The sequence below is a fragment of the Symphalangus syndactylus genome, chromosome 2, assembly GCF_028878055.3.
Source record: "Symphalangus syndactylus isolate Jambi chromosome 2, NHGRI_mSymSyn1-v2.1_pri, whole genome shotgun sequence".
NCBI lineage: Eukaryota > Metazoa > Chordata > Mammalia > Primates > Hylobatidae > Symphalangus > Symphalangus syndactylus.
In genome coordinates this window covers 72,967,708-72,981,507 of record NC_072424.2, presented here as the reverse complement: position 1 = coordinate 72,981,507, position 13,800 = coordinate 72,967,708, and the positions used below count along the sequence as shown (strand labels likewise).

Genomic DNA, 13,800 nt, shown 5'->3' with positions numbered 1-13,800 from the left:
ATTTATGTTAAAAAGTTACAACTATAGTGAAATACGAGGGCAAAATTATTTAGTACTATATTTATAATATGTAAATTACTGTTAATTGTTCATAGTTAAATGTTTTTAAAATAAAATGAATTATTATGTCGTATACATAGCTCTATAATGAGTAAAAAGTATGTTAAAAAGGTTTAATTCATGTAATCATAGTTTGATCATAGTGTTATTCTTCAACAAGATATCAAGAAAGAAATAGAGTTTAGCTTGGCACACAGGGATAAGTGGGATCCTGCCCATTACCTGTTCTCCTATGTTCACCAAAGGAATCCTTGGTTCTAAACAAGCAAAATTTTAAGTATTTTATATCTTTTTTAATGTCTTAACTTTCCTTTCTCCTTTTTCCTTATTCTCTTATATCTTATTATAAACTTTTCCTACTTTCTAATCTGACCACATGCCATTTACTTCTGTCTCCATAGTATCCTGTGCCTATCATTACAATAGATTTTGTCATGCTTCACAGCACTTCTCTAGTTGTCCATTTCTCCCACTATAATGGAAGCTCTCTGAAGACAGACTTTTCCTTAACTCTTCATCTCTTCTGTTTACCACAGTGTGTAGCATATAGGACACATTTAATAAATATTTGTTAAAACCATGTGTAAACAAATAAATGAAATTAATGAGGCACCAGTAAACTCTGTGTGTCCGAATAAAAAAGAGAAACAGGTCACAATTTAAATTTTAATTTCATATAATGACTTTTGCTATTATTAAGTAAACTTCAAAAATATTATCTAAGCCATCTTCCCAAATAGAATCAAAATGGTTTTAATCTGTTCTCATGCTGCTAATAAAGATATACCTGAGACTAGGTGATTTATCAAGGAAAGAGGTTTAATTGACTCACAGTTCCACATGGTTGTGGAGGCTTCACAATCACGGCTGAAGGCAAATGAGAAGCAAAGTCACATCTTACATGGCAGCAGGCAAGAGAGCTTGTGTAGGGGAATTTTCCTTTATAAAACCATCAGATCTCTTGAGACTTATTCACTATCATGAGAACAGTGTAGAAAAGACCCACCCTCATAATTCAATTACCTCCTACCAGGTCTCTCTCATGACACATGGGAATTATAGGAGCTACAATTCAAGATGAGATTTGGGTGGGGACAGAGCCAAATAATATCATTCCAACTCTGGTCCCTCCCAAATATCATGTCCTCTCATTTCAAAGCCAAACATGCCTTCTCAACAGTCCCCCAGATTCTTAACTCATTTTAGCATTAACTCAAAAGTCCAAGTCCAAAGTCTCATCTGAGACAAGGCAAGTCCCTTCCACCTATGAGCCTATAAAATCAAAAGCAAGTTAGTTACTTCCTAGATACAATGACGGTACAGGCATTGAGTAAATACGCCCATTCCGAATGGGAGAAATTGGGCAAAACGAAGAGGCTATAGACCTCATGCAAGTCCAAAATCCAGTGGGGCAGTTAAATCTTAAACCTCCAAAATGATCTCCTATGACTCTCTGTCTCACATCCAGGTCATGCTGTTGCAAGAGGCAGGCTCCCACAGTCTTGGGCAGTCCTCCACCGTGGCTTTGAAGGATACAGCCCCCTGCTGGCTGGTTTCACGGGCTGGCATTGGATGTCCTCAGTTTTTCCAGGGGCATGGTACAAGCTGTTGGAGGATCTACCATTCTGGGGCCTAAAGGACAGTGGCACTCATCTCACAGCTCTACTAGGCAGTGCCCCACTGGGGACTCTGTGTTGGGGCTCGCACCCCATATATCCCTTCCACAAGATATCATACTGGTGGATTACGTTGATGACATTATGCTGATTGGCTCCAGTGAACGAGAAGTAGAAACACACAGGACTTATTGGTGAGACACTTGTGTGCCAGAGGATGGGAAATAAATCCAACTAAAATTCGGGAAACTTCTACCTCAGTAAAATTCCTAGGGGTCCAGTGGTGTGGGGCCTGTTGAGATATTTCTTCTAAGGTGAAGGATAAGTTGCTGCATTTGGCCCCTCCTACAACCAAGAAAGAGACACAAGGCCTGGTGAGCCTATCTGGGTTTTGAAGGCAACACATTTCTCATTTGGGTATGTTACTCCAGCCCATTTATCCAGTGACCCAAAAGGCTGCAAATCTGAGTGGGGTCCACAACAGGAGAAGGCTCTGCAGCAGCTCCAAGCTGATGTGAAAGCTGCTCTGCCACTCAGGCCATACAACCCAGTAGATCCAATGGTGCTTGAGGTGTCAGTCACAGATAGGGATGCTGTTTGGAGCCTTTGTTAGGCCCCCACAGGTGAATCACACAGAAGGGCTGTAGGATTTTGGAACAAGGCCCTCCCACCTTCTGCAGATAACTACTCTCCTTTCGAGAATCAGCTCTTGTCCTGTTACTGGGCTTTGGTGGAAACTGAAAGTTTGACTATGGGTCATCAAGTCACAATGGGACCTGAGCTACCTATCATGAACTGGGTGCTATCTGACCCATCTAGCCATAAACTGGGGCATGGGAAACAGCATTCCATCAGCCATAGACTGAAGGTTGCACTATTGTTTCCCTACTTTTGAGGTTTTGGGACTCGGACTGGCTTCCTGGATCCTCAGTTTGCAGACAGTCTACTGGGGACTTCACCTTGTGATCACGTGAGTCAATTATCCTAATAAACTACCCGTCATATATACATTTATTTTATTAGTTCTGCCCCTCTAAAGAACCCTGACTAATGCAAAGTTTATAAAGGAAAGAGGTTTCAATTAATTGACTCACAGTTCCACATAGCTCGGCAGGCCTCACATCATGGCTGAAGACAAATGAGGAGCAAAGTCACATCTTACACAGTGGCAGGCAAGAGAGCTTGTGTAGGGGAACCCCCCTTTGTAAAATTATCAGATCCTGTGAGACTTATTCACTATCATGAGAACAACATGGGAAAGACCCACCCCGTGATTCAATTACCTCCCACTGGGTGCCTCCCATGACATGTGCAAATTATGTACAATTCAAGATGAGATTTGGGTGGGACACAGCCAAATCAAATCAAGCACTATCCTTAATTAATTGTAGACTGTGTATACCAAGTATGTTCCCGAAGTTTATATTAAAACTATATTTTATAAATATGTCAATGGATGAAACTATGAAGCAGATATGATTCTTTCATCCCATGTTTAAAAAAACAGAGAAAATGACATCTTTATCTAGTTAATTAAAGAGCATAGCTGAGAAATGTACTTGGGAAAGCAGCCATCTAAAAAGCAATATATAAGCAAAACTACTGTATGTATAAAGGAATCTACCCATATTTACTTAACCAAATAAACAAAGAATATTTGGTAGCTTCAGGAGAGAAGGAATAGCTAAAGAATCAGCCCTGTGGACACTAACCATGGATATTAAGAATAGAAAGGCATGCATCATCTCTCTTAGAAACTGCCATTGAATGATTCAACCCAATTTATCCTTCATCTCTGAGGTGTGCATTCATGATTAACATTCTTGGGAAAGGAAATTGGACCAGCCAACTTTGGAAATTAGGGGACATATGGTTCTGTGATTGGCAAACTGGAACCACACGGCAGATGTGGTATGTGTGTGTTTGGGCAAAGGAAGAGAGAGGGCAATAAGTTCTCCAAAGGTCACAGATCAGATCCAAAGCAAAACAGTTCAAACCAAAACCAGGTGACCACCATAGTCACTTATGCTCTCACATTTAAAGTATCTCTCAAGTGTTTTTTTTTTGGTCAGTAACAAAGAAGAATGGAATGGGTTTAAACAGGCAACAGAATTAACTAAGTTGATTAATATTTCAAAAGTAGATTATGGATTAAAAATTTTACTCAATATTTCAATTAAAATTATCTAATCTCTAGAAAAGTTAACTCACTTATGGTAGTCTATCAAAATAATCAGGAAATATAAATTTATTATCTATTTCAATGAAGAGAATTTGACATCCTGGGAAACTGGTTAAGCAGAAGTTTGAAGGATTAAAATGGAAAAAAAATGACATAATAAAATAGTAATAACTCAGGGAAAGAGACACTACCCATCCAGTTGGAGAAATAATGAAGATTTAGAATCTTGGCGGAGGTCCTCATGGAATGATGTCTAATACTCTGGTAAACAGATTCTATCTGGCTCATACTGGTGACTGTGAAAGAATTAACTGAAGCTGGTTTTAGAAGTACCCAGTGATGCAGGGGACTGAGATAAACAACTGCAGGGCTGAAGGCACTTTCTTTACTAGGAAGAACAGCAACCGAAAGGACAAAAGAAAGTCTCTTTTCTTTTCAACCGTAGTTTCTTCTTCATATGTATCTACAGATAAAAGATAATTTAAGACTCAGCTTACAAAGAAGAGTGTAGAAGGGTAACAGGCAGAGGGGTTGAAGCTGAGAGACAATAGCTTCATAACTAGTACAAATAACATTACATTTTGCCAAACTGATACTTGTTTTAAATCATCCCTTTTTTATTGAAATTTTCATTTGAAATCGTTAATTACATGTTACTTTGGGCAATACTGATAGTATATGTAAAAATCCATAATAGTTTATATGAATTTAATGTTTGTTTAGGTGAAAAAGTTATCCCGATAATTTCTAGCTTTTTGACTAGAGAGTATATTCATGCTTGTTCGGCTCTAGTAAATGAAGCCAACATTATATATTTTGTTGCCATTTTTTCATCTTCCATTAAGAATGAGGATAATATCTATAAGCCTGCCACACCAGATATGGCCCATTAGTCACAAAAAAAATAGACAGCTGTATGTGGAATGGATCAACCCAAATTCATCATGACCACTAAAAAACAACGCAAAGCAAATATCCTATTAGTGATGTGCCAGCAGCTTGATCATTGCCAGTGAAGGATGGCACATTAATGAATTTATATAAAGGCAGCCCTCAAATTCACATATTTCAAATTAATAGCAATCAGTCAATTACACGCATGATATTGACTTACTTCACATACTGCCCTTGAGCGGGCTGGAAACATACAAATGAAACTGAGTCAGATTTATGATGGATTTGCAGATTCCTAATTTAAATCCTAGCAAATACTTTATCTTTCTGAAATGCAGAGCCATGCAGCTTTAATTAAAATAATCAACTCTAAAATACGTACAATCAATGGCTAAGTAGATATGGCGGGAAAACAAATGAAAAAAGCAACAACAAAAATTTGCAACTGAGAAAAATGGAAAGGCATTGAACAGGGAATCTTTATCCTTTTACTCATCACTAAATAATAGATTATTCTATTATTTAGAAAATAATAGAGAAAAGAAAAGGTTACAGAAATTTACGTGATACATTTCTGAAAGGATTCCAAAAATACATGGAATGAAGGTAGCACTGCTAAATAAATACATATATTCTTAATGATATTATTTCAGTAGAGGAGACCAATTTCAAGTTATGTTTTATTTGGTTAAAAAGTATAGTGTTTTAAATATAGTTATGGACCAATTGAAATTATCCTTTTAAATCCTTTAAAGCATTTGATAAAATATAAAAATGATCTCCTTGAGATCTTTATGTTTACTCCACGTCTGTTTGGGAAAGAGGTGAGACAGTTAATTAAATCAATGATACTGTTAGTTGTTATTTTAAAGCAAAATTCAGCAGTTATGGTTAAGCAGTTATACAGTTTGTAAATTTTGTTTTTTAACTCTATTCATCAAAGTAGAATATTCAAATTTGTATGCCATTAAAGCAAATTTTTGAGGTCTTTTGATTTAGAGAAGCAACATAAGTAGTGAACATTCCAAAGATGAAATAATAAATTGAATAATCAAGTTATGTTTCATCAATGGCATATAATGTTTTATTGCGGCTTTTTTTCCAGCTGGGTTTTATGTGCATCTGTTTGTGGGAGAGAGAAAGATTCCTTGAGTCTTTGTTTGATTATAATGAGATTTTAGTTATATTTCTTTTTTTTCCCCTTGAAATGGAGTCTCACTCTGTCGCCAGGCTGGAGTGCAGTGGTGCAATCTTGGGTTACTGCAACCTCTAGCCCCCGGGTTCAAGCAATTCTCCTGCCTCAGCCTCCCGAGTAGCCAGGACTACAGGCGCGCACCACCAGTCTAATTTTTGTATTTTTAGTAGAGATGGGATTTCACCATGTTGACTGGGATGACCTTGAGCTCTTTTTTTTTTTTTTCTTTTTCTTTGAGACAGAGTCTCGCTCTGTTGCCCAGGCTGGAGTGCATTGGCCGGATCTCGGCTCACTGCAAGCTCCGCCTCCCGGGTTCACGCCATTCTCCTGACTCAGCCTCCCTAGTAGCTGGGACTATAGGCACCTGCCACCACGCCCGGCTAATTTTTGTATTTTTAGTAGAGGCGGGGTTTCACTGTGTTAGCCAGGATGGTCTCAAGCTCTTGACCTCGTGATACATCCGCCTCAGCCTCCCAAAGTGCTGGGATTACAGGCGTGAGCCACCACACCTGGCCACATCTTTTTAATACTATTAATACTAATTATTATATTTAATATTAACTAAATTAATCATAATTACAGTTTTTGGTCAGGTTCCTACCTCTTGTGAAGAGTGTGAATTTGGATGGGACTTCAATTCATGCTACAGTTCTGTAATTTCTAATCCTTTTTCTTGTCCTCCCCTGCAAGTATTTTCTTTGAGGAGACAACAGCCCTCCTGAAGGCTTCCCTGGGCTAAAAATTGGAGATTTTCTAATATGATTTGTATTTATTGGGCACTCTTTTAAGGAGCTGTGTTTTGTACAGAAGCCCTATTATGGTATGCTGGCCCCCATTTGGCCCAAGAGTCTGCTTTTTCTTCCCATATACATTAAAGACTTGGCCCCAACCTCTACATCTGCATTTGACACCTTTACTATATGTTCCTGATGGGTGGCATCATGGCATTAGCTCTCAGCTGAATATTCTCTGTTTTGTTACTCGGTAATTTCTGTTTTTTTGTGTGTGAGTTTATTTCTCTCAACTTTGGCTAACTATTTATTTTTTTATCTGATATTTATGTTTGGTATTATGAGTGGTAGGAGTTGGATTTGTCCACACTTATTAGCTTAGTCCGTTATACTGAGGAAAGACACTGTATATTTAAAGTACACATGAAATGGCAGTTGCTGTTGGTAATGAAATGAAAATTCCCAAAGACAAGAAAAAACCCTATTTGTTTCAAAGGTTCAGAACAACAGTCAACACTTTGCTTTTTAGTATTTTTATTTACTACTTTGCAACACTGGAAGAAAGAAAAACTAGTCTGTTCGAATTTGCTATTTAGAAAGAGTACTGTAGTTTCATGTAAAAGACATTACATTCAATGCACGTATTACTTTGCCCACCAAAAAATGTATCAAAAGTTGTACTATATTTTGGGGTATACACAAAATATAACATATCCACATTGACCTCATGTAGTTTAAATTATGTTAAGGAAGCAGACCCAAGTACACTAGCTATACAATTCATCATAATACTAAAGAAACTGTGAAGTGTAAAGCTAAAATGTTCAATCTGACTGAGAAATGGTTAAAAATTCTTTGGAAATAAAGCAATATTTCTCAATTGTCTGTGTAATAAAATTTCTGAGCCTTTTAGTGAGTCCAAGAATTTTGTTTCTCCTTAGCCCTCCCTTTAGTAGTGATCACAGAAAATGAGGAAAATAAAAGTGAAATTTACCTAGTGTAATTCCTTAGAAATTCATAGGTTTGGCAAGTTGGCTGGTGAGGAATACAGATACATAATCAAAATAATTAACATTTGTTTAATTTTACTCTTTGTCAAGAAGTTTCCTAAAAATCATAGTTTTAATTACCAATGCATTTGTAAATAAGCATTTCCTGAACCAGGCTATGGAGCACATACAACTGTGTTTTTCTATTCATTGATAGATATAGATACAGATACAGACATATCTTTCTATCCATTTTATCGTAAGTATGATTACCAGATCCTTTCACCAAAGAAATTTTGTTGCATTTCACTTCATTAAAGGATTGTCCCATTCACCTGGAAATACAGTGGTTAACTTTATCTTAATTGATAAGCTTACTAAAAATCTGAGAATTTAAAACATGAAATAGAAAGATTAACTATCTAGTATTGATAGAAAGATATGAACATTTCTAATCTAACTAAAACTTCAAACTAATTTGATCTGAACCTTTGAAATATACAGCAGGCTGTGTGTGTATTAAGTTGCATGGCATTTGGCTAATAGCCAGGAAATAGTCTAGTGCTACTCTAATGCATTTGGCATGTACTTAGGGCTCTGATACAATGAAAAAAATATTATGCTTGGGTTCAAAGAAAGTACATGCTTACTTAACTTACTGCTATGGAAGATTTTTATTTTAATTTGTTTTATTTTGCTTTTTAATGAATGTTAAATATTTTCAATAAAGACAGCAGGTCCCAGAGAAGGAAAAAGAAAAATTAATGGTGTTTGGTTGTTTTCTTCTTTTTTTGTATCCCCTTAGCTGTGAGTCAATTGACTAAGCTGTAAAGATTTCATAATTCGTCCAATAGGAGTTTAATATTTCCAGTGTTGTTGATAAACCTTCTTCATAAAGGAGTACAGTATTATAATTACTTGGCAAATGAATTACTATGAACACTAACTATTTCCCTCCACATGTTAAGAAAAGCAATCATAATGGTAATCTAGAATAAAAAATCAACTGGGAGTCAGAAAACCTAGATACCACAGTTGGGACGGATAGTTAACCTCATTCACCAAAGATATGCCTTTTCATTTATCTGTAATATGGTGAGTTCAACCATATGATCTTTAAAGTATGATCTTTAAAGGTTTCTGTTTGTTGTTTGTACACATACATCACTGGGAGAATACTAGTGTTGTTTTGGAAGCAGAGACAATGGATTCACCCTGACTTTGGAGGTTTTTTGCTTATTCTTCTTTTAAACAATGATGCACATTTACATGACAGCCAGCCTATTTGGAGAAAAAAAAGTCAGTGTCATAAAAGAAAAAGGGTAAAAAGTAGTCTAACTCTGACTGAATAGCCTACTATAACCAAATGACTTTTCATTTGGAAATTGTTGAATGTAATTTTTTATCCTTCCTTAGAATGTCTTTATCATTTAAATAATATATTTCCAGTACAAAGAAATACAAATATTAAAAGCATTTTATCTGTCAGTAGATGCAAAGGAGTGATAATTGCATGACAGGTGTGATAGATATGGAGCCCCAAACAGCTCTCCTTGAGTAGGAGCTACACAATTTGGATCATATGAACATGTAAATTTCCTGTTCTTTGCCATCCGTTATTTATCCATGCATCCAAATCATGACCTCCTTCGTATCTCCATGACTAGAATGAGATAAATCATGTTTTGTTTTTTGCCTAGGGATACTTGAGAAATCATTTAATCCAACTTTCTCATTTTGTGGCAGAGTAGAGAGCCTTGGGCTGGAAGTCAAAAGAACTGGAAAGTAGTTCTTTATGGTGGCTCCACTTATTACTCCCTCAACAACATTTGGTCATCTACTTTTTCCAAATGTATTTCTTCCTCTGTACAATGGGATTTATATCTATTTTTATCTCATTGGGCCATTTGTAATCAAAGTAGATAAGGGATATAACATCCTCTCAACAGCTGACTGTTAATGATTTTTCTCCTCAAAATTCCATAGTCTTGGTTTTCAACCATTATGTAGCTATGGAGGTCCTGAGTTTGGGGGAAGTTGAAGGGATGGGATTATAGCTAGAAAAAGAAAATGTTCATAAAAGTGCAACCTGGTTTTCCTTTGTGCCAGACTAATGTGAACTACCATTACTGATGAGATTTGTTATGCTTGTGAATAATATTCAACGGCTGTGTCAGTTGAAAAGAAGCTGAAATCTGTTCTGTAACATTGATTCTCATATTCTCAAAGACCTTGCAGATGGGCTACAGATTTATTGAAAACACAACTTCTCATTTACTTCTTACAGTTTAATGATACAGTTCCATAGCCATTCATTTTCTGTAAGATTAGGGCTGCTTCTTAGTAAACAGTGAGTATACATTTTAGTATTCAAAACCTAAAATTAGTGCATTTTTTGAATTTTCTGTAGAAATTCTACCTGCCAAGTAGCATTGTACATTATAAATGTTCTTTGAAATCACAAGTTTTCAAGAAAAAAATTTTGTTTTAAATATATTGTTAGTGTAGTCTTAAATAAGGTATGTTTTTCAGCTGCTACTCATTTCATTAAATGTTTCTTTGTATAAACAAACTGAGTCAATCATAATCTTTTAAACATTTCTTCAAAGAAGTTAACATGCTCATGGTAATAAAAATGCAGAGTTTAAAGTTAAAATAGACTACTTTTTAATATGGGTCATGCACATGAATATCATTATAAAATTCTAAATGGGAAATTAACATAAAATATAACTGAATGTTGAAAGTACATATCAGTGCTATTCCCAAAATGATGTTATAATATTAATAAATGTAATGATATAATTAATAATATTAGATATGCAAACTTCTCCACTATTCTTTATGATACAGAGATGTATTAAGTTTCAGAATGGAAACTGAGATGTGAGTGTGAGAAAGTTCAGTCTAGCAAGGTTTCTCAGGTGATTACCAGTCCCATCAATTGAGTCATTTGAATCTGCTCTAGGGGCAAACTCACTTTCACTTGACAGGAGGAACTGTAGCTGTCCAGAATGCCCAATCTAAGAATATGTCGTGTTGAAAAATAACAATTATTGCCTAGCAACCAAAACAAACAAGCTTCAATGCCCTGAAAGAGCTTATGTTCTAGCAGGATATGTAGAAAATAAATACAAAATATAATAAGCAGAGGAAATGTGTTATATGTTAGAAGGTGAATAAAAAAAAAGGTCAAGCAGAGTAAAGAATGGTGCTGTGGTTGGGAACAGGAAGAGAATGCAGTATTCCATTGGGTGGTCAAGGTAGGCCTTATGGAAAAGATGATAATGAAGGACTTAAAAGACATGAAGGAGGGAGATAGACTGGAGGACATTTGGGAAATAAGTGTTCCCAATAAAATGAACAAAGTAAGATAGGAAGATAATTTTTTGGTTTAAGAAAATGCAAGAAGTTAGTGGGAGTGATATGCAGTGATATGTGAGATATGTGCAAATAGTCACAGAAAAGGGTCAATTAAATTGGACTTTAATGACTCACTCTGTGTAAAATGTTGAGCCATCAAGTGTATTAAATCAAGGAGTGATGGTATCTAGGATCCATTTCAAATAGGTCATTCTGGTTGCTGCATAGAGTATAGATTATGGAAGAGAAGGCATGAGTTGAAAGAAATAAGTCAAACATGAAATCAGTATAGTAATCCAGATGAAGTATGACGGTGGTCCAATTGGGGTGGCAGCAGGATATGTGGTGAAAAACGACTTGATTGTGTATATATTTTGAAGGTAGTGTTGACATGATTTTCTCACAGCATAGATGTGTAGTGTGACAGGAAAGTAACTAATAAAAAAAGACAATGAGAGTGTAAATAATAATTATTATTATTGTTATTTGCCATTAACTGAGATTGAAAACCAACAAGTGGTACAGATTTTTCAGGGGAAATCAGTTCATTTTTAGATATTTTAAGTTTTTAAAAGTCTATTACACATCCAAGAAGAGATCTTAAGATGCCTGTGGTGTATATAAGTCCAGAGCTTTGGGCCGTAGTCATACATTTTGGGGTTGTCAACATATTGATGGTATTCTAAAGACATGGGAATCACTGAGATGACTACAAGAGCAAATGAAGAACCAAAGACTGAGCCCCGCAGCTCTACAGCACTAAGGCATTACGAGCTCAGGAGAACTAGGGAGCCAGTTCCCAGGGTTGGTGACATGAGATCAGATAGAGAACAGGGAAGAAGCTCATTTCTGGAACTTGGTACATGTTTAGTTAAAATAGCTACAGTTTACTAATGTTATAGATCTACTTAACTGCTATTTCTTAACACCCTATAAGGACATGTATTGATTTCATCGTTAATTCCTTTTTACATGCCTTTGGTAGTGAATGAGGAAGAGTGAGAAGAGTGGTAGTGGCACTAAACCAGGTCAGTCAGTGTGCTGACAAATATAAAGCTTACATTCTTTGTTGTTGTTTCAAGTCTGATAGACATGAGGGAACTGGTGAAAAGAATAAGGACAAATATCCCTAGAAAAGTTATAATTCATAAAATGAGAATAACTGACATGCCAATAAAAATAAATATCCATTAATTTTTATTCTGTAATAATTTTAGTCATGAAATAATAACAAAGTAATATATCTTAACTTTTTGATTTTGATAGAAAAATACTCGCATTTACCAAATAGTTCTTGTAGGTATGAAAACCAAAACACTGTTTTCCCTAATTTAACAGGAACACTCTTCTTGGGGTATTCATGGAGTCTTTGAAACATTGAAATATCATTTAATAAAAAGCTAATTCATCTTTCCTAATGTCATTTAATAAAACTGTCATTTGGTAAGGCCGTCATTAATTACTCAACTGGCAGAAATAATTATTTTTAGATATTCTCCTTTTGGAAGCTCAGCAAAAAGAAAGCAAAAATTGCCTGTGCAGAATAAGCAGCTGGAGGTTTCTACGTAGTCAGCATTTAAAGGTGACTTCTGATCTGTTGTTAAGAAACACTCCTTTGGAAAAAGAGCATATGGTACTTTCCCCTCACCCTTTGCTTACTTTACAATTCATTCATAGAAAAATTAGAGGCTTGACAACAGCATAATTTAATCCTTGATACTTGCTATTTTTTTCCTAAAGATCTACATCAAAGATGACACTGGTGCAATGGGATTTTACTTCCCCCTTACAGAGCAAAGATGTTGCTGATTATACAGGTCTGAAAATGAAAACACCAAGATAACAAATTTAAAGGATCCAGGAATTTAAAAAGAAAGTATACACGCTGTACATTGAAATACCTTAGAATATGCTTCAGGATATGAAAGTTGTAAACTCCTATGTGGGGCTGACTTTTTGATTTATAGCTAATTTTCTTTTCCTTTTTTTTTTCCACGAGCACTTGACTTGTAAACAGTACGTACTTACAAATGGAAGCTATGAAGTCAGTGGAGCACTGCTCTGTGTTTCTCGATTTAGATTAAGTATTTATCAATCTGTCTTGGTACCTTCACTTATATGGCTCTAGAGGTAAAAACATTTGAAAAATTCCTGGCACCCATATTCTCTGTAATATGTAAGAAGTGTAAAAGTGTTGTGTTTTCTATTTCAATGAAATTTAAAAATAATTACCTTAAGAATATATCTGAAACATATTCTGGGGTACATTACAATTAAGTACTGCTAAGTGAGATCAGTATACACAGTTGCTGAGAGATCAAAATTGTTAAATAATGAAAAAATCAAGGTGGAGTGCACACGATGCATACTGACATCAAAGAAAGGCCATAGTTCAAGTAGAAAAGAAGAGTAGGACAATTGAGCCATCTCCTGGTCCTACAGTGTATCAACTTTCCAAAGTCAAAGAAACTGTAATGAACCAATAAACATAATATTCACATTTGGAGTAGTAATATAATTTCTGAGTAAAACACCATTCATAGTATTAAATTGTTATTCTAAATTTTAATTTTGATAATTTTATACATTTTTAAAGTTAATAGATTTTTAAGACTTCAAGATTATTAACATAAGAATTTTATACTGTTTGGGAATATTGTGATGAAAATAATTTGTCAAAAGATGGCAGAGTAAAATTGGATTACAGAAGTCATAAAGATAATATCTAATGAAATAGACACACACCCACAAATAAAAATAAAATAAGATA

At 35.3% G+C, this 13,800-nt stretch overlaps 1 long non-coding RNA gene across 1 annotated transcript in view; it reads left to right on the top strand.

Moving 5' to 3' along the window:
- Window positions 1–2,570: 2,570 nt before the first annotated feature.
- LOC134732770 (uncharacterized) overlaps window positions 2,571–13,800 on the top strand; it is a 71,303-nt gene continuing 60,073 nt past the window's right edge. The window contains exon 1 of the long non-coding RNA XR_010116262.1: window positions 2,571–2,646. This is a non-coding gene — a long non-coding RNA (uncharacterized lncRNA). The remainder of the gene's footprint in view (window positions 2,647–13,800) is intronic.